Source organism: Mustela putorius, unplaced genomic scaffold (assembly GCF_011764305.1).
Source record: "Mustela putorius furo isolate JIRA1106 unplaced genomic scaffold, ASM1176430v1.1 tig00003983_pilon_pilon_pilon, whole genome shotgun sequence".
Lineage (NCBI taxonomy): Eukaryota > Metazoa > Chordata > Mammalia > Carnivora > Mustelidae > Mustela > Mustela putorius.
The window spans coordinates 18,735,264-18,760,865 of NW_025422123.1; positions in this window are offsets into that span (position 1 = coordinate 18,735,264).

Sequence of the window (25,602 nt, forward strand, 5' to 3'; positions counted from 1 at the left end):
GTATTGTACAAGTTTTAATTTCCATATTTCAATAACTGTATCACTCTTCAATAAGCTAGGTAAAAGATTTATGAATTCTATCTCATTTTTTGCGACTCTCTTTTAAATCTAAAATTATTTCAAAAGTTTAAAAAATTTATAAATGACAAAAGTGCCTAAAAATTGGGTAGGCTTTTTTGTATTATCACTATAACAATTCTAAACAATGTTATCCGTAAAAACATGGGACCTCACCCAAGTCTTTCAGTTCTAGGTTCTAAGCAATTGTTGTAGCTGTTGTTGAGTCTTAATAATAAAACTGTAAGTTCCAACTTAGCACGTTTTTATTATTTATCTTTTAATAAACATTGCTTTCCACATGCAGATTAATCCTAGTAACTCTCACATATACAGTTGAGCCCTAATATACGGGGTCTCAGATGTATGCGCTTGTTTTGAGTAAGTTCATATCCAGCTGGAATCATTTGAGCTTGTTTCCAGCCCAGTCATGTCCCCAGCCCAAGGGTACTTCGGAAGCTTGCATTTGAACCACAAATTGGAAACAATTCTAGTGGGACGCCTGGGTTGCTCAGGGGGTTGGGCCGCTGCCTTCAGCTCAGGTCGTGATCTCAGGGTCCTGGGATCAAGCCCCACGTCCATCTCTCTGCTCAGCGGGGAGCCTGCTTCCTCCTCTCTCTCTGCCTGCTTGTGATCTCTCTCTGTCGGATAAATAAATAAAATATTTAAAAAAAAAAAAAAGGAAACAATTCTAGCACAGTGATTTTAGAGTCGAAGAAAGAGTATGTGTGGCTTCAATTCTGTCATTCTGTGTGACCATGTGCAGCTTTTATATGTGCTTAAAATTTGAAACAGTGAAACAATGCAACCTGCCATTATTATTATTTGTTGCATGTCACGGGTCATGATTATTTGTGAATTTTGTATTCATGTTGAGGAGCAGAGAGTTAAAAATGATCAGCTCCAGGCATTCAATATGCTAAATATAAGAGTGAGTGGAATTAAGATCCAGGTACTAGAAACTACTGTAAAAATTATATTTCCACTCCCTTCCTTTTAGAGACCAAGGAAGTTCGAAGGCCCCAAAACTTGCCAAGGTTAATAAGGATTTGGTGAGTTGGGGCAAAGACAAGAGCCTCTCCCCTCCTAGCCCAGTGCCCCCAGCACTGTCTCTGCAGGCCTTGCCTGCCCTTCTTTAGCAGACAGGCAATAACTTACAAAAACCGAGTCACTTATCCAGTGTCAGCTAGTGACTCAGTGGCAGAGCAAGTCGTGGGAACCAGGCCTCCTGACCGTGCAGGGCTCTAACCACTGCCCCCTATTTCCTCTTTCCAGCTCTCATTCAGCTAGAGACAGATTAATTCCAGACAACTAAAGAATGTGCCACCTGACATATGGGAAGAAGGGAGCATTTTTTAAAAAGAGTCACAACTCAAGTTGACATTAGAAAAGTGTAAATTTCGGTCAAAATTCCCACAGCAGAAAAAAAAAAACACTGGAATACAACATTTGGGAAACATGAGAATAATTTCAGACCTTGATTTGCACTGACTTCTCCAACTTAGGGGGCTATGGTTCAATTGAAACTATATTGGGAACTTAAGCTGCCCACAAAAATCCTCATCCTTAGTGTTTTCATGTTTAGGGAGAAAGCAGTAATTGTTAGAGTGACCTTTGTGATGCATAGAGCCATCACACTGAAGACGAGCTCAATAGCAAGAATTGCCTGGAAAGATGGGCATGAACAACTGCCTTCCCTGAACCTCTCTCTCCTACACTTTCCTAGACTAGACTTTCTAGACTTTTTAGACTAGATTAGACTCTCCAGATTCCTAGAAATATAGACACTATCTTGATTAAATCTAGCCAATTCCCAATAAACCTTCGCGAGCAACCCTTGAAATTCACCCCATCTCTTTTTCAGATCGCAGCGCAGGGTTCAGAAACCATTCACTTGTGAATTGTTAAGCATGGACACTACACACAACTATTGGGGTCTGTCATTGCATAGCTCCTTACCCCAATAATTGTTTAGGTGATCCTTGATTCCCACTGAGCTAATAATTGACCTCCTGCATGCTTGAAAGGATGATGGTTGGGTGGATGGATGGATGGATGGATGGATGGAAGGATGGATTGACGGGTGGACAGATGGATGAATGGAAAGGTGGATGGGTGGATAGTTAGATGTATGTAGCATTTTGTTCCCTACATGAGTGGATGGATAGATAGATTTATAGGTAGGTAGGTAGGTAGATAGATGGGCAAATAGAATGGAGGAGTGGATGAGTGCATGGAATGGAAGAATGGATGGGTGGGTGGATCTATATACAGGAATCCATACCATTCCATTTTTACAGTGGTGCCCAAGTTAATACCATAGTAAAGGGGTCCCAAAGGGATTCTACTTCTACATAGGAGATATGTTCAAGACCAAAGCTATATTTAGATTGGGTAGAACTTAGGCTTGGGGTAGACTTTAAGGACCTAAGAGGCAAGAATTATAGCTTTCCATCTATGTGCCTTAAGAACCAGCTCCTTCCCGGCTACATAGTCGGCCCTACGTGAATATTTGTTGCCAAGAATAAATGAATGAACGAGTTGAAAAACAGTAATCAAGGAAGACTTCCTCCACCCTGAAATTCACGCCCACATTCTGATTCTTTGTGCTTATATTCCAACATTAAAATTTCATTCCTTTGTAAATCAGTTATGTATCCGGAAAGTATCCAATTACAATGTGGAATACTCCTAGATATTAAATACATTCAGCTCTTTCCATTTGTTGTCTACTTGGCAGGAAATAGCTAGTCACACTGCTATCTCTCCTGATTCCACGCTGATGAGGGTAGGCACAGGGCAGGTCCAGAGGTTTCTCTGACTAGGCTCAAGGATTCTTGCTGACTGGTAGGAATGGGCCCTTTATGGTAGGATCTGCCTGCGCTGTGACAAGCAACACAAAGGCTCTCCTCTCTCAACTGACCCCTAGCAGCGAGCCCCTTGGCCTTCTCAGCACCCCACCTCTTGGTAGGATGGGAATTCCTTACTTTGTCCCCTGGGTTTCTTCAAGGTGGGCAGGGCATGCCGAGCAAGGAAAGAAATGAGAGACCAGGAAAAGGGAAAGCAAGAGAGGAAACCTGAGAGGAAAGGAGAAGCAGGATGGTAAAGAGAGGAGAGGGGAGAAGCACCCAGTGAGGCTGGTGATGGGCAGGGGCAGGAGAGAGAGGAATGATCTTTGCAGCACAATGGCTCCTGTAATAACATCATCATTGTCTTGCCGGAACAGGTGTGCAAGGACTCCATATCCTCATTATACAACACGAAAATGGAACACGTTTGTTTCTATCAGCCTCTTCGGAAATCTTGGCAGATGCTGTCAGAACGTGTGCACTGCTTCTGAGATGTGATTTTTCAATAGCACATACTGTACTTTTTTGATTAGGGTTGGAAAAGACTGAAAAAGGGAGTTGATTGTGCTTTTTTTTTTTCTTTTTTGATTTTGAAATTACTCTCTCCAAGGAGGCTTTTCCTTAGACCACACAGAGCTGCTCTACCTAGCCAGGACAGCATGACCAGGGGCCTGGGGCTGGCCAGCAGGCTTAGGGCCACCCCAAAGCTGTGGCAAGGGCCTATTCCTTTGAAATAGCCCCCTCTGTACAAGGTTCGGGGCTCCCCCTTCATGGCTCTCACCTCCCCTTAGTCCAGCATTATTCATAGCTTCCACTCTTCTCCACTGCACTTCTGCCTCGACCTCCATGTCCCTGTCTTGCATGAAGACAGCTCAAGTGGGTGGTTCAAGCAAAGAGCATTTTGTTCGCAGCTGAACGAGGCTCAGGGAGACCGGCAGTGCCAGAGACAAGAGTGGGCCCCATTCGTCCCTGAACTAAAGACTTGCAGTGTGCAAGTTCCCCACGACAAACACCACCTTTCCCTGGGAAGGCGGCCAAGGCCTGGAGCCCTGTGTAGGAAATCCCCAGTGAGAGGCCCTTCCTGAGCGCCACAGAAAATGGTTCTTTTCATAGACTGAGTCCCCTTCCTTTCTAGTGTACAGGCCCACACCACATCCCCCCTCCTGGCCTTCTCCACTCCATTCACATGCCAAGTGCCCCCGCCCCGGCGCCTCAAGGCTCCTGTGCCCCTTCCCTTTCCCCTCCACACTCAATGGGCTTCCCCAGCCCTTAAAAGACCTCCTCCTTCCCCCAGTCAGGCTGCTGACTCTCCCTCCATCCAGCAAGCACTCGTGCCCCCATGTGAAACTGATGCAGGCCATGTCCTCACCTCTCCAGCGGCTCCTCTGGGTTGAACAGAAATGATTTGTTGACTTGACCAGATTCGCAAGAGGAGCAAATTCCACAGATGCCTCTGTCCCTAAGTCTCAAAGTTCAGACCTCCAGCTTGATAGCAGGAGGGAGGTGTTGCGGGCAGCAGGAGAGTGCAGGAAAGAATGACACTTAACAGTCCCTCTTGGGGAGGCAATTGCTAGCAGGCAGGCAATGGTCTCTCACTGTTTCTTAATGCAGTCTTCTAGACAATCCTTTCTTGTAGGCAGGTACTGTTCCTAGCCCTGCTTTATAGAGGAGGAACAAGATGGGATGTGAGGCTAGACAGAGGCAGACCCTGATGTGCCTGGGGGTTGACCACTCCCACATCCCTCGGGTTACCTCTCCCTGGCATGCACTGGGGGTAGAAGGGGATTTGGATTCCAGCCTCCTCCGGCCACTACTTAGTGGGATCACTTCAGGCCAGCCATGTTTGTTCTCCAAATGTCCTTCTCCTGATGGGAAAAATAATGGAAAGGAGATGATTTCCTGGGGCACTTCTGTACAGTGACACTAATTATTTTCCTCATTATAAAGGCACTCAGAGAGATCCCAAATTTCTTGGACTCAAGGCCAGCCCCAGGGAAAAGGATGAAGAACCTGTTGTTTGAGTGTATCCCCATCTGGAAGAGGGCAGACATACTGTCCAGTGCTAGGCCGCCGTTCCAGTCCTCCTCTCGGGTAAGAGGTTGTGAGCCCTCATGCTTTGATAGAAGATGGAGTCATAAATCTGTTGCAGATACCAGGGGCCATATGACCCCCGTGTCCCCTCAGCACTGCCCTTTGCCTGCAGGAGGAAGCCGGCACTCTAGCTTGGCTTCAAGGAGCTGCACGAGCACACACTCACCTTCCCACCTTGACCTCTAGTCTTCCCCTGGAGACTCAGGCGGACCTCCCCTGCCAGTTTTGACTGAGCAGACAGCGTGTCCTGAGCTCATCTCTACGACTGGTAGAAGATTTGCAGCACCCTATTCGGTCAGTTGGAAGATGAACCTTTTTATCTCATTTTAACATCTTATTCACTTAACATGGATTCTAAAACCTATTCACTTAACATGGATTCTAAAACCAACGGCACAGCATTATTCGGCAGTACTTTTTCTCTCACAGTGGTTCACAAAATCATGGTGTATCTTACAACTGAAGGCCTCTTAAATGTGATGAAGAAGTAAGTAGCATTTTCCAGATCAGAGCTCTAGAAGCCCAGCCAGGGGGTGGTGACCTAAATGCCAGTTCTCTGAGGCTTTTCCCTCTCAATCGGGATGGGGTCCAGTATAATGGAGGTGATCTCCCCGGCTTTCACAGGTCCCTCTAGTCATAGCCATGGGCGATACGTTAAACGTTTAATGGCCAGACCAATCTGACAGAAAGACAGCTGAAAACATCTGGCATGTCTGTCCTGGCACTTACGGGCTGTTGTACTCCTTGCTGTTGACTCCAAACCTGCTGCCAACTTCCCTCCTTCCTAATTTTACAGACACTTGTTAGCACTCTTGGGAACTTCGTGGATCACCCAACCCCAGGGGACAATCCCTAAGTGGACGAAGTCAGGACTGGTTATACCAGTCTCCTTTGCTGTCATTGTCTTTAGGAGTGTGCGTATGCATTCATTTACTATTACTGCCGCATATGACTGGAATTCTAGCTTAGAACCACACAAAGGTCTTATCTTTTGTTCATATATGTCAGAAAACAGGTCCAGGTCTCACTGAGCTAAAAACTGGTGTCTGCAGAGCTGAGTTCCTTCCTGGAATCTCTAGGGGAGAACTGGTTTCCTTGTTCTTTTGAGGATTGGCAGAATTTTGTTCCCTGCTAAATGACTGAGGTCCCTGGCTGTCGGTTAGGGACCTCTATTAGGGTCGAGACACCTCTTTCAAGTTCTTACACATAGCCCCCTCCACCTCGGTACCAGCAACAAATCATCCTCACACAGCCATCTCTGTCCCCCAGCTGCACTTGTGGGATTAGACTGGTCACCCCAGATAGTCCAGAAGAACCTCCTCATCTCAAGGTTCTACCCTAACTGCATCTGCAATGTCCCTGTGGCCATGCACAGTCATACATTCACAGGCTCCCGGAGACAAGAACGTGAGCATCCTCGGAGGTCATGGTTCTGTGTTCCACAGCCTGTGACCCACTCTGGTTGAGGAGCTATAAAGAGGTATCTGCTGGGTGGGGGTGGGGGGTATTGCTTCCTGATAAATAGATGGGCTTTGAGGAGTCCCACCCTGCTCCCACCTACCAGCATTGGGCATCAACACCAAGAATAAAAGCTAATGCGCTGAGAAAAGCAGTGGGAATATCAGAGTGAAAAGAAAAGCTTGCCTTTTGGTGACCGTGTGGAGCTACTGAAACAGCCTAATCTCCTGCCTAGCTCCTGTTTCCCTCTCTTTAGGGGCTCGGCAAGCCTCCTATATTACTGGTGGTGGGGGGGGATTAGTTGTGGATGAATAGATCTCCCAAGTCCATAATGCTGCCTGCCCGTCTGTACCTCCTGGTTGAGATGATCATCGGGATGCTGCCTGAACTTAGGCTGTCTTCTAAACTTGATGGTCTGGATTGATGGCTGCCCTCATGGTGGGTCTGTCTCCCAGCTCTGTACCATCCAGGCTAGCTCTTCCCTCCCTGTTAATCTGCCTGTCCAGGGTCACACCATACCTACATTCTGCGCATCTTGGTGTTTCTGGTGTAGCTTAATAGCCAGATACACTAGGCTGCTGTCCTGTCCCTGAGAAGCCCTTTCACTTTTATGCTTTTGTGTCATTCTTCCTGCTGCTCCATCAGGCAGAAATGCCCTTTCCATACCCTTATATCTTTACCATTACATCCTTGCAACAGTTTTAGAAGGGGGTGTTATCACTCCCATCTGGCAAATAATTCAAAACATCCAGCAACTTATTTAAGGTGACCTGGCCAGTAAGTGGCAGACCCCTCTAGGTCTCACCAACTTGAAAGCCCATATCCTTTTGCTCATTCCTCCGTTGGGCATTTTAGAGGAGACACTGCCCAACTGAAGTCTGGAAGGATCTGTCTCCCTCACTACATTCTAAGCATCTTGAGTGCAGGGGGCGAGTCATTCTTCAGTGGACCCCAGCATCAGTGATGCGCTAGTCAAGATTAACAACTGGCTCTGGGAGAGGGTCGGTGGGTGGGGGGGGGGTAGTGGTGGGGAAGCTCTCATTTGTACTGTTTCCCATGGGGTAAAATTTTTTAAAAATTTTATTTATTTGAAAGAGAGAGAGATAGCAACAGAGAGTGAGCAAGGGGGAGAGAGAGAGAGAGAGAAGTGCCAAGCAGCAACAAGGAGCCTGACACAGAACTCCATCCCAGGACCCTGAGATCATGATCTGAGCTGAAGGCAGATGCTCAACTTACTGAGCCACCCAGGTGCCCCTCCCATGGAGTAAATCCTCTCATCATGACTGATTTGAAGGTCCCAACGTGACATTACTGAACAAGGAGTTAGGAGGACTGTGTGGAAACACACCATCATATGATATTTCCACCATACAAATACAGTGGATGTGAATAACCTCAAGAGGACAGAAAATAGTAAAAAGTGGTAAAATAATTAGGCAGTAAATGACTTTTGATTAGTTATTACCTTTGTTCTAAATCTAATTTATTCTGTTTTAATTTTATGTAACTTAATTTTAATAATTATTGTGTTTCATGATCAGCTTGCAAATTTCCTGAAGACTTAATAAATCAGTTTGCATACCATTTGAACTGGTTCTGGCCCACTACTGCTAGGGTCTAGTACAAGGATTTGCCTTTTCTTTTCTTTTTAAGATTCATTTATTCATTTAAGAGAGAGAGAATGGGGAGGGAGACAGAGGGAGAGGGAGAGAGAGGGAGAGAGGGCATCTTCAGCAGACTCCCTGCCAAGCACAGAGTCTCACACAGGGCTCAATCTCACACGACCCCTGAGACCATGACCTGAGTCGAAATTGAGAGTCAGACACGCAACAGACTGAGCCAGCCAGGTGCCCCCGATTTGCTTTGAAAAGGTACTGGAATGGTGGTGAGGATGCTAATAAAAAGAACTTGAGTACCCATGAACGAGTTTTGAAGAGAGTGTGATAACTCAGCCTTCGACATTCTTTCCTGTGTTTGAGAATTTCTTGGTTCCATTGCTCAGACTTCACCGAAAGCCAAACAAATAAAAACTAACTGACGGGAGAGACCAAAGAAAAGTCCAGGCTCCCCATAAGGGCTGTGAATACCGGACTCTGCCCAGTGTCAGGGAGGGGCCCTGTGACTGAGTCCTGTTCCAAAGGGCCCGTGTGGGCGGGGCTTGAGCAAGCGTCTGGAGCTCTGTCTCCTCCCTTCACCTCCCCCTGACCACGCCCACACCAAGAGACCTATGGAGAAAAGGCACCAAGTCGATTTAGCGCTCAGTTACATTCAAGAAAGGACGGCCCCCCAGGAAGTAGGGAGCCTAGAAAGAAAGAAAAACTACCTTGCAGCCTCCCAAGAAGTCCTGCCCCTCACTGTCTTGAACTTTTGTCATGGGTGCAGTGCTGATGTCACTGGAAACTGGAGGGAGCGGGACAGCCGGTGAATCAGCTGTGCGGCATTACACTCAGCACCCTCCTCCTCCTGCCTCAGGGCCTGTACCATACCATATATGGACTCAGGCTCAAGAAGGCGGTCCCACTGATTTGCATCGGAGCTCCCTTAAAACTGCATTTTGGGATTAGGTCATCGTTACCAGGAAAAGGGAGACCCCAGAAGGGTTGGTCAGCATGAAGAAATCTGCCCGGTTGTGGTCTGGCAAGGGAAAGCTGAGAAGAGGAGGCAGCCCCATCCAGCCACACAGCTCTGGGGAATGAGGGCCAGAGCCTGAGAAAGCGGAGGTTGCAAGGGGAGGGACTGGGCAGAGAACCAACCCACTCCTGCAGGCTCCCTTCTGCTCTGGCTGGCCTGGGGCTGCGGGAGGCGATTCCGACAAGGGGAAGAGCTCTGGAATTTCAATTGTGACAGACAGCTCCCCAGCCTGTGGGGCTGCTGGACGGACAGGTCCAATGAGGGACAGAACAAGCTCCAAGGTACTCTGAAGTCGTGATGGGTTCACCCAGGTGGAACACAGCTTGTTAACCTCCAGCCCCCATTCCGTTCATCCAGACTGGGGCAGCCCAGTGCGATGCAGCCAGGCTGTGGGAATCCAGGGAAACAGGAGAGGAAAAGGAGATTGGAGAGTGACCTGGTTAAATGGTTTTAATAGATGGCCAATAAATTGGATCCAGTTGGTAAAGATTAAACAACTTTTGTTGTTCTTCCTGTAATCTGTTTGCTTTAACTTTTTTTTAGGGGCCAGCTTGAATTATTTCATGAGGCTTCTCTCTCCGTATATCCCCGATTTTGTTCAAAAGACCAGTACTGTGGAATAATCTATCACTTGTGAGAAGGAACTACTCCATATGCAAAACACAGACAAATCTCACAAACATAATGTGGAGTGAAAGAAGGCAGACACAAAGGAGCACTGTGAAATCCCATTTATGTCAAGCTCCGAAACAGGCTACACCAATCTGTGATGTTAGGAGTCAGGATAGTGGTTCCTTTGTTGGCGTTAGCAACCGGGAAAGGCAGGAAGGCTTCAGCGATGCTACAGATATACTAATTCTTTGTCTGGCGCCACTTACATGAATGTGAACACACTGAGCTATCCACCGATGGACACGTTTCTGTATGAATGTTCTATTTGAATCAAGTTTCCTTTAAAAAGGACCAAAATGTAATCTTTGAAAGAAGTGTGACAGGAAGAATAATTTCTGCGTGCCAACCACAAGGAAGACTCTGAGAGTTGGTGTGCCCCCCGCTCCTTGGGGCAGAAGAGTCAGAAGTCAGAAGACATGATTTCCAGTCGTACTCTGTTATCTGTTGCTTGAATAGTCTAGGAAGCTTAGCTCCCCTGCACCTCACTTTCTCTGCTGCGGAACAAATGGGTTGGAATCGATTGTACTATCTCGGAGAGAAGGTTCTTCCTTCTTACCTGTTCCAGTGGAGATGGAATAGAATTTCATGTTCATCTTGCCTCTCAAGTGATCTTCTTATAGAGGAATGATCTTCAAGCTTGGTGAGCTCATAGATCAATTTTTACACTGTCAAAACGTGCACACACACATTGGCGCACACACAGACACATGCACATGCACATCTAGGGGTATGTGGCTCCTCTCACTATCGTTTTACCCATTGTCAGCCTCGAGTTTCCCACGTGTCTCCTTCACCTCCACCTTCCTTGATCTGTATTGGTTTCCTAGGGCCACCATATCATGTACCCACCGATGGAATGGCTTAGGACAACAGAAAATTTTTACCTCACAGTGATGGAGGCTAGAAGTCCAAAATCAAAGTGTTGGCAGAGCGGTGATCTCTGTCTCTCAGTCTCCGAAGGCACTGAAGGAATTTTCTGTCTCTCTCCAATCTTCCAATGGCCTCCAGCATTCCTTGGCTTGGAGATGATTATTATAGTCCTCCATGTTCCTGTGGCATTCTGCTGTGACTTCTGCCACAGATTTTCCCTCTGTGATTGTCCTTGTCCACGTGGCACCAGTTCAATGGAATTAGGAACCACTTGAAGGAACTCATTTTAACTCCATGACCCTATTTCCAAATAAGGTCACTTTTTGAGGTACTAGGGGCTAAGACTTCAACATATATTTGGTGGTGGTGGGGACACTATTCAACTCATAACAGGCAGTGATTAAAAGGCTTCAGGAAAACCTAAAGTAGCCCCTCAATATCATGTCCTGCCAGGAAAGGTTAAGGATCCCAGCTGAAGACCAAACACCAAGAGACTTGGATAAATACTGATACCATCATGTTTGTATCATGCTTCCCACTCCCAAAGCACTTTCATACTTATTAAACCACTGGATTTTTCACAGTAAGAAAGGCAGAGATGCAGGCTTTGGGGCCACACTGCTTAGGCTGTGTGTTTTAGCTGCTTAGCTCCATGTGTTTTAGCTGCTCGACCCTGGGCATAGTGCCTCTGTACCTCAGTTTTCTCTCTGTCCAAAAGGTATGTGGTGAGAATCAAGTGAATTAGCAAAAGCAAGTTAGCATTGATCACTGTTAGCTACAAAAACAAAGAGCCAGATAGTGTCCTCTGCATCTTACAGTTGGAGAACGTGGGGTACAAAGGCTAATTCCAAGCAGATCCAGAACTGAAACTCTCAGGCTTCCTGGGACATAGCACTGACGCGTGAGGTTATCTGGCATGACTTGCTGTCCATTCTTAGATAAAAATAACAACAACGACAGCTACCTCCTACTGAGTACTTACTAAGCGCCGGGCACTGTGCTAAGAGCTTTACATTCAGCGTCTCATTGGATCCTCATAATGACCTAGGTGGCTGGTATTGTCCCCATTTTAGAAAGGTGCAAATTGAGGCCTAAAATTTCAGAAAGCCAAGTCAGGTCGCCCAGCTAGTGATGATGAACCGGGATCTGGACCAGTCTCTCCAATGCCAGGGCCTGAGTTTTCACTCACTTTGCTCCATAACCTCTGGAAGGAAAATCAGCATGGTTGCTGGCTTTATACATGAGCAGAGGTTGCCAGGATGGACAGGGGGATGTGGGTAAGTTCCCCAAGGATCAAGAAGCCACTCTTTTTTTTTTTTTTTTTAAGATTTTAATTATTTATTTGACAGACAGAGATCACAAGTAGGCAGAGAGGCAGGCAGCGAAAGAGGAAGAAGCAGACTCCCTGCTGAGCAGAGAGCCCAATGTAGGGCTCCATCCCAGGACCCTGAGATCATGACCTGAGCTCAAGGCAGAGGCTTTAACCCACTGAGCCACCCAGGTGCCCCCCAAGAAGCCACTCTTAATCACCCTTCCCCTTTCCCCCTGCTGCTTCAGGGACTGCACCCCAACAAGCATCCTATCCTCTCATGGAAGAGTTTGTGGATCGGTCCCCAGGAGCTTGGGCAGCCCAGCCTCGGAGTGGACAGGCCCCAGAAGACAGTTTGACGGCCAAGCCAGGAGGATTGTCAGATGCTGCCAAGAAGACAGAGGAGGCACAAAGGGCCAGAACCAGAGGGAGCCAGACAGAAAGGCTTTGCGACATCTCTCCAGTCTGAAGAGAGAGGGGAATGACTTGACAGAGATCCCCAGGTGCTTCCAGGCCAAGAAGGGGGAGGACCACTCCTTCCAGATGGCTTCAGATGGCTGCCCAGGGACACCCGCCTGGTTTGGGGAGGCCTCATGAAAGCAGCCCTTCAGAGGGCTCCGCCTAGGCTGGTTCCACATCTATCCCGAGGCCCACACATGGTTGTGGCTGGCGGCCCAGACAGACACCACTGTTTTGGCTTCTGTCATCTCTTTTTCTCCCTCTATCGGTGGCCCACACTGTACTCAGAGTCCTTGATCCCAGCGAGTCTGATTAGGGTCCTCAGGATCTGAGAGCCCTGCCTGTGCCTCCTGGGGCCCCCTGGTGGACAAGCAAAGGTTAAATGCATCCTTTGGGTCCTCAAATAAGGCAGGTGTGGTTGTGGAGAAGGGGGAGGAAAAGAAAAATCACTGTGGATCTTTCCCCTAGCAGAATTTAAAGAGCCCTGTTGTGAGTCTCTCTCTTGTCCCCGACTGGGGTGAATGATTTACTAGGACTTTGGAACCCCCAAACACAACAGCTGTGACTGTTGTCACAAAGTCCGGAATGGACTTTGCAGGGTGAAGGGCTGGCCTCTTCCCTTGACCTTCCATTTGGAGCACCCCACAACTCTTAAGGTCTTCAGAAAGTAACACATTTAGAGTTTTCCCAAAAGAATGTGAGCTGTGGCCCGAGGAAAAGGTGTTTACTCCCACGGAGGTGGGATTTTTATTGCTGGTTGCAACATCAAGGAGGTGTGAACATTATGGACAAATCCTGACAATCAGTACCAGCTGAGGAAGGTCAGAAAAGGGGCCTGCAGGCTAGTGCTTCTCAAACTTGAGGTGCGTGGCTCGGAAGCACCTGGGGATCTCGTGAAAATGCAGGTTCTCCATCAGGAGGTCTGGGATGGACCCCGGGAGTCTGTGTTCCCAGCCTGCACCTGCTGCTTGCCCTAGGACCACTCCAGACTGACCAATAACTCCAGTGTGTTTCTTGGAATTCCCCTCCATGCGCACGTCCCCGCACCAAAAACAAAACAGGGAAACTGCATTGCTTGGAAGTGTCTTCTTACATAATCCCAGATAATTGGGAAGGGACTGCCTTACTATATTTAGAATTTTAATCTGCTCGCTCTCCAGCCAAGAATGGGGCTTTTTCTGGATCAGGTCAGAGGGTCAGGCAAAGGATGAAGAAAGTTCCATGGAGTCTTGGGCAATCTTATAGAACAAGCAGAAACAACAGTATCACAATCACTGTTATTACTCTGAAATATATTCTTAAGGATGGCTTTGACTTATATGCATAAAAAATACTAGAAAATATAATTAAAGGTAAATTCTAGTTGTTCTTTGTATTTTTCTGTACTGCCCAAATTTTCTACAAACCAACCTATATTGCTTTTTTTTTGAAGGCTAAACTTGAAACATCTCGTGCTCTCAAAGTTTCTAGGCCTCCCCAGCGTTAGGAACCAGAATGGAATCTGCTATTGTACATACAGGTGCATTCTGCAGATAACTAAACCTCTGGGGTTGGGGAGGACAAGAATCTTCTGGTGCTTAGGAGACCAAGTGGGCAGGGCAAGGCATCAGTGAACCACTGTTCAACATGGGAAGAAGCATAGAGCAGGCTTAGAGGAGCACCCAGTCTCTGACTCCTGAGGTCATGCTGACCACTTGCTGGCCCAAGGTCTGATTTATTTTAGTTTCCATGGCTTTGAGCAAGGCAAGTTTGCACAAATGATGGTCTGGCATCTTGATCCGTGTTTACAAATCAATGAACAGGCTACCTAAATCAATGAAATGTGATCTTGTGTGTTTTCTAGATGAGAAAAAAAAAAAAACCAAGTTGGGCGGGTGGGGTTTGGGGGAGGCTGCAGAAGGCTGAAGTAATCATGGAAATGGAAACTTCGTAACTCAGTGTCCCATCGCATGGCATTTCCTTTAAATCAGGGATTCCCCATCTTCAGAATTGCTAGGGCAGCATTACTCGCGAAAAACACAGTCCTCCCTTATCAGTGCGGTGCTTTGTATACAGTGGGTGCTCAGTTTTTGAATACACTAATGTTTCTTTCATAATGGTCTGAGCATAGAACACAGAGCAATTTTAGGAAATGCCCATCTTTTCACACCGGTAGCAATAAGCTTTGCCAAGAGGTTTGCACAGGCAGTCACCCACAAGCTATCTGTTAAATGAAACAAAAGATTATGGAAGCCACAAGATTTAAGAGGACTGAAATAACAAAAGAGATTTCTAAGAAACGGGATGGCTCTAAATGTAGCAATATTCTTTTCTATTTAAGCACGTAAGATGGCTTTATAGGTTTCAGGCATGTGCTTTCTAATGTTTGAGGAGATAAAATTCCAGGAAGCCCATTCCTTCGTCTCTCCACCCACTGTCTGGGAGCGAAGACTGGCCACTGGCCTTGTGTTGGCGTCTTGGCTGATCTCTCGGCTGCTTTGTGCCAGTCCCACTCGGTTTTGCATATTCTTTATCCTTCAGGCTTGGGCTGCAAAGGTAAATATGAGCAACATTTTGCTCTTTTTGTCTCTAGTCTTTACTCCTCTAGGCCTTTCTTCCCTTGACCATGATCCTTCCCATCAGAAGTCCAGTATTTTCATGGCTTCTCTAGAAAGAAGGAAAACTCCGTTATGCAGAGGTACAACCCACTGAAAACAATTTCGAGTAGCACAAATAGGTTCTATTTCAGCCCAAACCAAGCCCAAAATAGATGACTATTTTCCATCCTCTCTTCTCAGTGTCAAGGTGTCCCTGGCTTCAAGAGCATCTTTCTGAGGCTCTCCATCAGCTCAGGAAAGGCCCCCTATCTGTAACCTTGCTCTGACGCCTATATTTCTCCCCTCCTCACCATCCCACCAAAATGTACCCAACCTGTCCCGGCCTTCTCTGTCTTCATCATAAATTAACCAAATATACCAACAGTTCCCCTTAATAGTGAGAATAGGGGGCAAGTGCTTTGGTGAGATGGTAGACCAGCCCTGTGCTTTGTTTGGCCCAGGGGCCCAATAAAGGCTGATGACTGATGAGTTAAGCTGTGGCCTGGGTGGTCTTGTCTTGATTCCCAAGCACTTTCCTCCAGCCCCGTGGGCATCAGTGACTCACCCACTTGGAGGACCAAATTGCTCCCTAAGTAAAGTAGATAAGGTGAAAACACAAAGTGGTATTGGCTGGGGTGCATCGCTGCCCTTTCAGTGTGTTTGCATTGTTTACTTCGGATCCAAGGTCCCTGGTTGAGCAAACTGCTACATGACCAATTAGATTTCTACTGCAGTGGGTTCGGCACTTGCCCAGAGCCTCTGTCATAATAGAGTGCACTCCCCGACTGCCTTGCTAATGGGAAGTGGGCTTTGCAGCAAACGTACCACGTGGGGAGAGCCTGAAGACCAGTATGGGGATTAGCACTCCTTTTCCTGGGTAAGAACCAACACTGAATCCCCACAAGTTTGCTCTATCTTACCACTATTCTACACTGACCTCCAGAATTTTTTAGGAAAAGCCATCTGTTGTAGAAAAAAGCAGTGGGGAAGACTCTTGGTCACCCTGATTTCTGGGGTGGGCTAGCACCAGCCACTAATGCACACAGTGCTTCATTCATTTGCTGTTAAGGGAGCATGAGCTGGAGACCCAGGTCACAAAAATATGACCTTGAGAGGGAACTCTGTCAGCAGGAGACAAGTCTGCCATCTTTGTCGTACCAGGTGGTGGTGGCAAGTCGGTTGGAACTGCGAGGCCCCTAGTGGAGAGCATAGGTGGGGGCTCGGTCAGGACGGCCACACAGCCCCTAGAACTTTCTGGGGGATCCTCCTAAAAAACATTCAACCCCAGATCTGAGTCATTCTCAGTTCACTGAAGGCTACTGACAGGAATGGGTCTCTCATTCTGAGGCAAAGGGGCAAAGGGGGAAATCTGTTCCTGGGATGTGTGCCTGTTTGGGGTGGGGGTGTACCCCTGCCTTTCTGATCTGAGAGTAAATGTGATGAAAGAAAGAAGACTCTTGGAAGGGTCAGGTACAGGCAAACATAGGTGTGACCAGTTTACTTCTTAAATATTTATCAGCCTACACTTGTTTATCTTGAGAGGCCATAGAACACAGTGGCGAAACCCACACTCTTTGGCACCAAACAGATCTGGGGTTTGAATTCCAGCTGTACTCACTGTGTGGTCTTCATGCAAGTTACTCAACTTTTTGAGGGCTCACTTCCCTTCTCAGTAAGATAGAGATGATCATAATAAAACAGTACCTTCCGAATAGAGTTACTATGAAGACTCAATGAGCTAATACAATCTCCGTGGTGGAACAGAGCATTCTTTACTAAGTGCTCAGTACGTGTCAGCTTTAATCTGGGCAATAGGAAAGCTCATCACTTTTTGATAAAAGTCAGGTTGATTTAGGTGTCATTTATATACAATAGAATCCACCCCCTTTGGTGTACATTTCTACAAATTTTAACAAACATATGCAATCAAGTAACCACGACCACAATCGAGATACATCACCCCAGAAAGTTCCTTTGTGCCTCTTTTTCATCAACCCCTCTCCCCAGCCCTAACCCTAAGCAGTACTGATCTGTTTGCTGTCCCTATAGTTTTGCCTTTTCCTGAATGTCATATAAATAGAATCATGCAATGAGTGGCAGAAAGCTTATCATTTTTAAAGGCTGACACATATGTGGCATCCAATGAATTTCTAAGTATATTTAAAGAATCAAGTTACACTTTTCATTCCAAATCAGATGATATATTTCCTGCTGACTTACAGAAGAGGTGTAATATTTCAAAATGCCTCCTGAATTAGTTCCTTTATGGGTAAGTGAATCTTTCTCATATGCTATCTAATCAGTCATTACATCTCAACCTTGAGGTTAGAGCTGGCAAGGTGGAGGATACGACAGAAGGGGATCTTGAGGCTGGAGTTGGCAAGGAAAACGATATGACAGAAGGGGATTTCAGGTATTCTGAAAAGTGAAATAAAAGTTCTTCTTCTTGGGGCACCTGGGTGGCTCAGTGGTTTGGGCTGCTGCCTTCGGCTCGGGTCATGATCTCAGGGTCCTGGGATCAAGCCCCGCATCGGGCTCTCTGCTCCGCAGGGAGCCTGCTTCCCTCTCTCTCTCTCTCTCTCTCTGCCTGCCTCTCTGCCTACTTGTGATCTCTGTCAAATAAATAAATAAAATCTTAAAAACAACAACAACAACAACAAAATAGTTCTTCTTCTTGCCTGAATTAATAGTGGGGAGAGGAACTAGAGTCACTTGAGGCAGGAAGTCAATTGGACATTCCCTATCTCTTTATTTTAGGGGAAGTCTGGGGAGTTGTAAGGAGTAATGCCAAGCACAGGGGCATTTTGTTTGTTTTGTTCTGTTTAATTTACGACTTGGACTCTGGGATGAGCTTGCCTTGCAACCTGTCCTATAGCAAACCTAGGAGATAGCTACTCCTAAGTAAACTTGGCACAGTGACTGGGTGTCCATATGGTATGGAGGGGTTCCTGAATTTCCTTGATGGAGTGAGAGGGAAGAAAGTAGCTGAGTTAAGAATGTCACAGAGAATGGCCCTCTGCGACAAGGGGAAATGTCCCTATAGCAGAGAGCATGGGCTAATGACCTAGACCAGGATCTAGATAGAAGACAGACTGGAGCGGTTTAACACTAACAAAAGTCTGGAGAACCAAGGTAGCCAGGAATCACTCCCGAATCCTAGCCAAGAGGCCAGTTGTTGAAACACACCCACAGTTGACTTAGCTGTATGCAAAAGTCAGGAGGGAAGGCAGGGGATCCAAGCATCCAGGGATATTTCTTGGATTCCAAACCTCTCTACTCTAGTCTCATGATAATTTAGTTCATACACCCCTCCCCACAATCCTATCTTGTGGAAGCACAGGAGAGAGCAAGGACACTGGTGAGACTAAGCCTTCTCCTTCAAGCACTGTTTGAATTGTTGGAGCAGACCAAGGTAACTCTGGGTGAGAGCTTGTGAGAAACTCACAGGCTATTTTCCCAGCCCACTTGAGCATAAGGTGTGTGCCTCTCCAGCCCCAGAACACTCCTGTTACAATTTCACAGCTACTGTGTCTTGATTTTTGATCCGTTACCTCTTGGTGGTGGCCCCTAGTACCCCGCAGCTTCAAGACTCTTGGTCTTGAATAAAATCTTGCCATTTGCGACAATGTGGATGGAACTAGAGTGTATCATGCTTAGGGAAATAAGTCAAGTGGAGAAAGACAACTATCATATGATCTTTCTGATATGAGGAAGTGGTGATGAAACATGGGGGCTTAAGGGGGTAGGAGAAGAATAAATGAAACAAGATGGGATTGGGAGGGAAACAAACCATAAGTGACTCTTAATCTCACAAAACAAACTGAGGGTTGCTGGGGGGACGGGGGTTGGGAGAAGGGGGATGGGGTTATGGACATTGGGGAGGGTATATGCTTTGGTGAGTGCTGTGAAGTGTGTAAACCTGGCGATTCATAGACCTGTACCCCTGGGGATAAAAATATATTATATATTTATAAAAATAAAGAATTAAAAAAAAAAAGACTCTTGGTCTTGGAATATTAGCCGTAAAACAGAGAAATCTGGCTATTTGCATCCACTGGGATGGATTTAGAGGATATAATGCTAACTGAGATCAGTCAGAGGAAGACAAATACCATATGATTTCACTCATACATGGAATTTAAGAAACAAAACAAATTAACAAAGGAAAAAAAGACACAAATCAAAAAAAAATTCATAACTATAGAAAACAAGCCAATGGTTGCCAGACGGGAGGTAAGTGGAGGGAAGGGTGAAATAGGTGAAGGGGATTAAGAGTGCACTTACCACGGTGAGCCCTGAGTAACATATAGAATTGTTGAGTGACTACATTGTATACTTGAAACTAATCTAACACTGTATGTTAATTATACTGGAATTTCAAAAGCTTAAAAAAATAGATTCTTGCTCTTGCAGCTTGTTCAAGAGCCGGACATTTTAAGGAATAGTGCAATGCATCCCTCTGCAAATAATGATTTTATTTTAATTTTTAAAGATTTATTTATTTTTGAGAGAGAGAGAATGTGCAGGCATAGGGGCAGTAGAAGAGGATAAGAGAGAATCTCAAGCAGACTCCCTGCTCAGCACAGAGGCTGATGTGGGGCTCGATCTCACAACCCACAGATTATGACCTGAGCCTAAATCAAGAGTCAGACATTTAACTGACTGAGTCACCCAGGGGCCCCAGTAATGAAGTTTAAACTTTAAGAAGTTTGTAACTCAAATAAGCACTCCATAACTCATCTTTAACTTCAAGATTTTACCATTCAAATTGCTTCAAATTTCTCCATTTCTTTTTGGATACGTACAAAGGTATATTGTGCCATTAAATGCATTTATGCATTTCCAGAAAGCAAGCATGAGTTTTTTATAATGAGCAATTGTAATAGGATTTGGTTTCTAGGACAAGATTAAGAAAATGATTACAAATAATAGGAATACAAAATGCCCTATATCTGAAAGTAAATAAACTTTAAATGTTAGGGCAGGTTACAATGCCTTAGTGATAATGGAATTAGTAGTTCCTATTGAAACAAGCTCAACCCAAGGGAAATTTCATAATCAGTTATAGTTCCCATATAGAACTGGGCAGGAAAAATAAGAGATTTAAGAAGGTAGGAAAGGAACTTCTTTGTAGGCCTCTATTAAAACTGGCCATTGGAACATGAATGCACCCCACAGTACATCATTACTTTTTGTACTCTTTTATCACTCTGAAGTGAGGAAACCAATCTAGGAAAAAGGTAAGAGTCAGCATTCAGAAATGCAGTGGAAAATTATAAAGTATGAGAGCTATTGATAAAGCTAGTATTTATAGCTTTATCAAGGATTTTATATTATTTATATCTGCACTGTAGACCCAACCAAAGACCACTCACCTAGTCCAATTTATTAATGCTGTTTTCATTTTCAATGTCAAATACAAATGAGACAAAGATTCTCAGAGAGGGTCGCTTGGATCAAGATTTGAAATACAGCCACTTCAAATAAAGGCCTCCCAAGCCAAACTGTATGTTTTGATATAAATTGCATCCAAACTGATATCACTGAGGATGTATCTTTGCTCTTCATCTACAAACACAAATTCTCATGAATGATATCAGATAGTGCCTGGGCATACAAAATGTCCACTCATATTATGGGTTTCTGATTCTGAAAACTTTGGACAAGTTTTTCCCCAAGCCCCGCCTTCAGATTCTACAGTTGAGAGGAACATGATCAAACAGGAAGCATCACCAAGTGTCTCTGTCTTAGCACATCAGACCATTTCCTCCCCACCCCAGTCTTAACTTCCCCTTCCTTTAGTGAGGTCTTCAGTTTCATTCATTCACTTACTGATTTATTCACTTATTTGTCTTATTAGTTATCTATTGCTGTGTAAGAAATTACCACCCAAGGCTTAGTGGCTTAACACTACACATTTATGATTTCTTAGTTTCTGAGGGTCAGGAGTTGAGACATGCTTAGCTGGGGCCTCTGCTTCAGGTTCTCTCACAAGGCTGTTATCAAGATGTTGGCCAGGGCCTTGATCTCATCCGAAGGCTGACTGGGAGAAGCATCTCCTCCTAAGCTCCTGTGGCTGTTGGATTTGATTTCTTGAGCTTTTCCAACACATGAACTGACTTCATCAGAGCATGTAAAGTGAGAAGGTAATCAGGAAAATGGAAGTTACCATCTTTGGTGGACTAATAATGGAAGCCAACAGTGCTGAGTTCTATGGGTTTGAAGCAAGCTACTCCAGGTAAAGAGATGACTCAGGCTGTGCATACTAGCAGGTAGGGATCATCAGGGCAATTTTAGAGGCTGCCAATCACAGTTTTTAAAGAATTTGTGCTAGGTGCAGAGACTATAGTGGTGAACTTCCTTCTCTCAGAACTTAAAATCCATCTGGGGGAACAGGAGCAGTCCTTGAACAGACTACTTCAATTGTGATAAGCCCACTAAATCAGAAATCCAGGGAACAAAGGATCCACCCTGGTCTAGGTTGAGGGATGTAGGATGTGAGAAAGGGACATTTCAATGGAAACTCAAAGAAGCACTGGCCCAGAAAAGAAGCGCAGGAAAGAACTTTTCTAGGCAGAGGGAACAGCCTGTGCAAAGATCTTGAGGCAAGAAATATCATGTTGTATTTGAGGCAAGAGCAGCTGGAATATAGAGTGAGACAGTGGGAAGAGCAAGAGAAGGAATAAGGGCGAAGCCGTCCATAGCCAATGACCAAATGGAGGTCCTTGAGAAGTAATTCAGAAGATCTCTTTGACCACTTTTCTCCTTCTATAGGTCTTCTCTCTACTAGCCTACACTCAATCTTGTGGCTACGACCCTGTTCCGCAACACTACTGAGTGGCCTGCCTCCCCTTTATCCTGTAACAATAGCCCACTGATACTGAATCATATAGTCCCAAAGGCTCTTCCTTTTTCTACCTCCAGGACTTTTCTGGCAGTTTTGAAACCGTTTTCAAACAAACAAACTCCTGTTATTTAGAAGACCCAAAAGCAGAACCACTTGGATCAAAGACCCTTACAGGAGGAGAAGGGACACTTGGGAGTGCTCTCCCCTACATTCCCTTGGGGGCCCGCAGAACACCTGTCTGGAGCCCCAGGACTCCAGTTTGAGAAACAGACCCCTGGGCCACAACTTTATCAACTTATTATTCCCAAGGACTTGTTCTGTCTTTTTTTTTTTTTTTTAAGATTTTATTTATTTATTTGACAGACAGAGATCACAAGTAGGCAGAGAGGCAGGCAGAGAGAGAGGAGGAAGCAGGCTCCCTGCTGAGCAGAGAGCCTGATGTGGGACTTGATCCCAGGACCCTTAGATCATAACCTGAGCCGAAGGCAGCGGCTTAACCCACTGAGCCACCCAGACGCCCTGTCTATAAACTTTTATTGAATCCTTATGACATATTAGACATGTAGAATTCTATCACTGAGAATAGAAAGTGATTAAGATGTCTCTTCCCTCCCTGAATTCACTGTCTAAAGAGGGATTTGTGTGGTTGAATGACTCATTGCATTACCATGTGATATGCAATTATGGAGGTTGTGGCAGGGGACGAGGTGGCTCAAAGTGAGCGAAGACTTCCAGAGGAGATGAAGCTTGAGGGAAAAGGAGTTTGCGGGTGAATAAGAGGCCAAGTGGTACCAGTCCTGAGGATTTGCTCTTAACCTGAAATCACTTCCTTCATTCTGCCCATGTCCGACACCTCACCATTTAGATGGGAGCCCTTTCTCAGTATGCTAAACAGCTGCCCTAGGCTTTAAGTAGAAAGGCCTTGGTTGATCTCCAAGGCTCTATAGTAACCATCATGTTAGAAAGTTTTTATGGTATTTTTAATTTCTCAGGGTTTCTGGATTAGAATAGAAGATGAGCAACCTTAAACAGTTCTATACCTCCAACTGTCTTCCCCCCCTTATAGGAGGGACTGAGCAGAGAACACTCTTTGTATCCCATCTCAGACGGTTTCCTTCCCACCAAGGTTCTGCACAGAAAAGGCAGGCTTTGACCTCTGGTCTGATTTCAGAGTTGTAGGTTAGGGTGATCCATCTGGTCTAGCATGTTCTGTTGGTCTCCAGGATCCTCCCTGATGTGCCTCGGCAGTCCTGAATTCTAGGGTGAAGTGGCTTCCATTTCCTGGTTTCTTAATTATCCAGGGGTTTGACTAATCCTTCATAACTGACAGCTGAAAGCTCTTACCGGTCCTAAAACAGTAAGTTCAGTGAATTTAAAGTCTCAGCACAGTAAAGGTTGCAATATTAGGTTGAGGCTATGCAGTATCAGAACTGGTCACGCAGAGGAAAAGGCTTCAAGTGCGAATGTTGGGTTGTGCAAACCAGGCACTCTGTTGTTTAATGGTTTTATCTCCCCTTGACTCATCTGGCATGTTTTAGCTTAGCCTCAGGCCAGGTTTGAATAAGAACAGCAAAAGCATCCCGCTCAACTTTCCTCCATAAGATCTTCCCTCCAACAAAAAGTAAGCTCTATCTCTGTCCTACAAACTCAGGTCACCTCTTGATTTTTGGACATATTATCGAGTGCGGACAGAGTATCTTGGGATCCCCACATCTCTTATAATGCTCTATTAAAAGTTTGTGCTGTTTTTCTTCTCGAGGGATGTACTTTGCCTGAGTAGATCGTAAATTCCTTTTAGGCTCAGGGAATGCTTTAGTTGTGTTGGTATTTATGGTTCTTTCCCACCTCTCATAGACTTAGCATGGTGTCATACAAGGCACTCTATCAATATTTGTGTGTGAATGTGTAACCATGACCTACCCCATGTATGCCACAGCGAGTCTCATTGACATGAGGGTACCCTAGCTGGGGCATTTGTGAGGGAACGGAGATCCAGAGGCTATCTGGGTGGGCAGCATATGGTTCACAGCTGGCAAGCAACATCCACAGACCCTTGGCCAAGTATGCATGAAAGTCAACATCTTTATGCCTTGGGGAAAATGTCACTGGTTAAACCTGCGTGGAGGGTGATTACCATTTACTTAACCCCAGCTTAGATGACATATCGCCAGGCTTCACCTACACCCTTCCCTTTAGTTGTAATTTAACCTTTTTTTTTTTTTTTTTTGTAATTTAACCATTTTTGCAACATTTCACTTCTTTACCCAAGAGGGCCTTCCCTGAAAATAGCCACCCAGAGGATTCTACTAAGAGCAGCATGGTTTTTATTTCCTTTCTACTATTGCTGTATACATATACTGTGGGTAATTTGAATTTCATCTCCTTCAACCTAGATGAAAAGCTGAAGAGGAGCTAATGTAAGCAGAGTGTCAGGAAGCTCTTATTCAAATCAGTATTTGCTTTTCAGTACAAGTCAGGGGACTTCATGATCTTAGCCACGGATAACCATGTCAGGAGAGTGTTAGGCCCCTCTAGGGCATGCCTTCCTGGCTTTAGAACTGTGGGTGACTCACTCAACCTTCTGGCAACTTCCTTCCTGCTACTAAAGAGGTGAGAAGGACAGTGGGGTTATTATGAACTGCTTTGCAGGCTAAGGATATTATGTAATGAACTGCTTTTTGTCCTTCCCTTCTAGGAAAAAGATACTCAAAAAGTGTGGACTTCTGGGCTCACCTTTTCCATAACTGGATCCTGTTTCTGTTCATCTATTTCTAGCAATAGTAATTATTCTAAGTATTAACTACTTGACACCTTTCCACTACAACCAGTCAAGTCTTAGCATATCTTCCTTGCCAAAACCTGGGCATTTGTCCTTTATTATATACCTCACTCATTCACTTAGAGACTGTTACTGACCATTAGTAAAACGCACGCCATTGTATTAGATTGCAGTAGACAGAAATACGTTTAAGACTAAAAAAATGGATAGAAGTAAGAAGACTTGGCTCTTACAAAGCTTTTCAAAGGTCACAATTATCAACAGTTTCTCAGTTTTTTAGCTTGTATGTGCAAAGTTGAAGTTCCAAGTCTAATCTCCCATTGCAATCTCTACTCATTTTCTCCATAAAGCACTTTACTGCCAAATTAATATTCCGAAATAAACTTATAATCATGTAATTTCATGGAGGAAAATTTTTTAATAACTCCTCAGTGCTCATAGGATAAAGATCAAACTCTTAATTTAACTCTTAAAAGCTTCTGAAATCTGGAATGAATTTATTTCCTGATCTTACTTCCCACAATTCCCCACTGTAAATTTTCTACTTGGACAAACTGGTCAGATTATTATACTAAAAGTACACATCCTTTTTTAGCTCCAATCTATTGCTGAAGAGAAAGCCACAGGCCCAAAATGGCGTCACTTAGGCTAAGACCCCAAACAGGGCTTAATACCTAAACTAATTGTAGTTTCAACCTCCTTCAGAAATGTTTTCACCAGTCAGTCCTGAATTTTCGATAAGCATCAGGGAGGTCATCTGTCACTGGGCTCTCCCTCTCCCTCAAAGGGAGATGAGGTAATTTGCATGATAAGACCCCTTGCTCTTCCCCTAAGGGAAAGTGACCTTGCCTGAAACAATAGTCCTTTTCTTTTCTTTTGCTAATAACTCCTCAGTCCACCCTCCTTCCTATAAAAACCTTCCATTTTGTACAACTTCAGGCTGCTCGCTAGATGGGCTGCCCAGGGTTTCATAAATTGCTTCATAAAGCCAATTAGATCTTCAA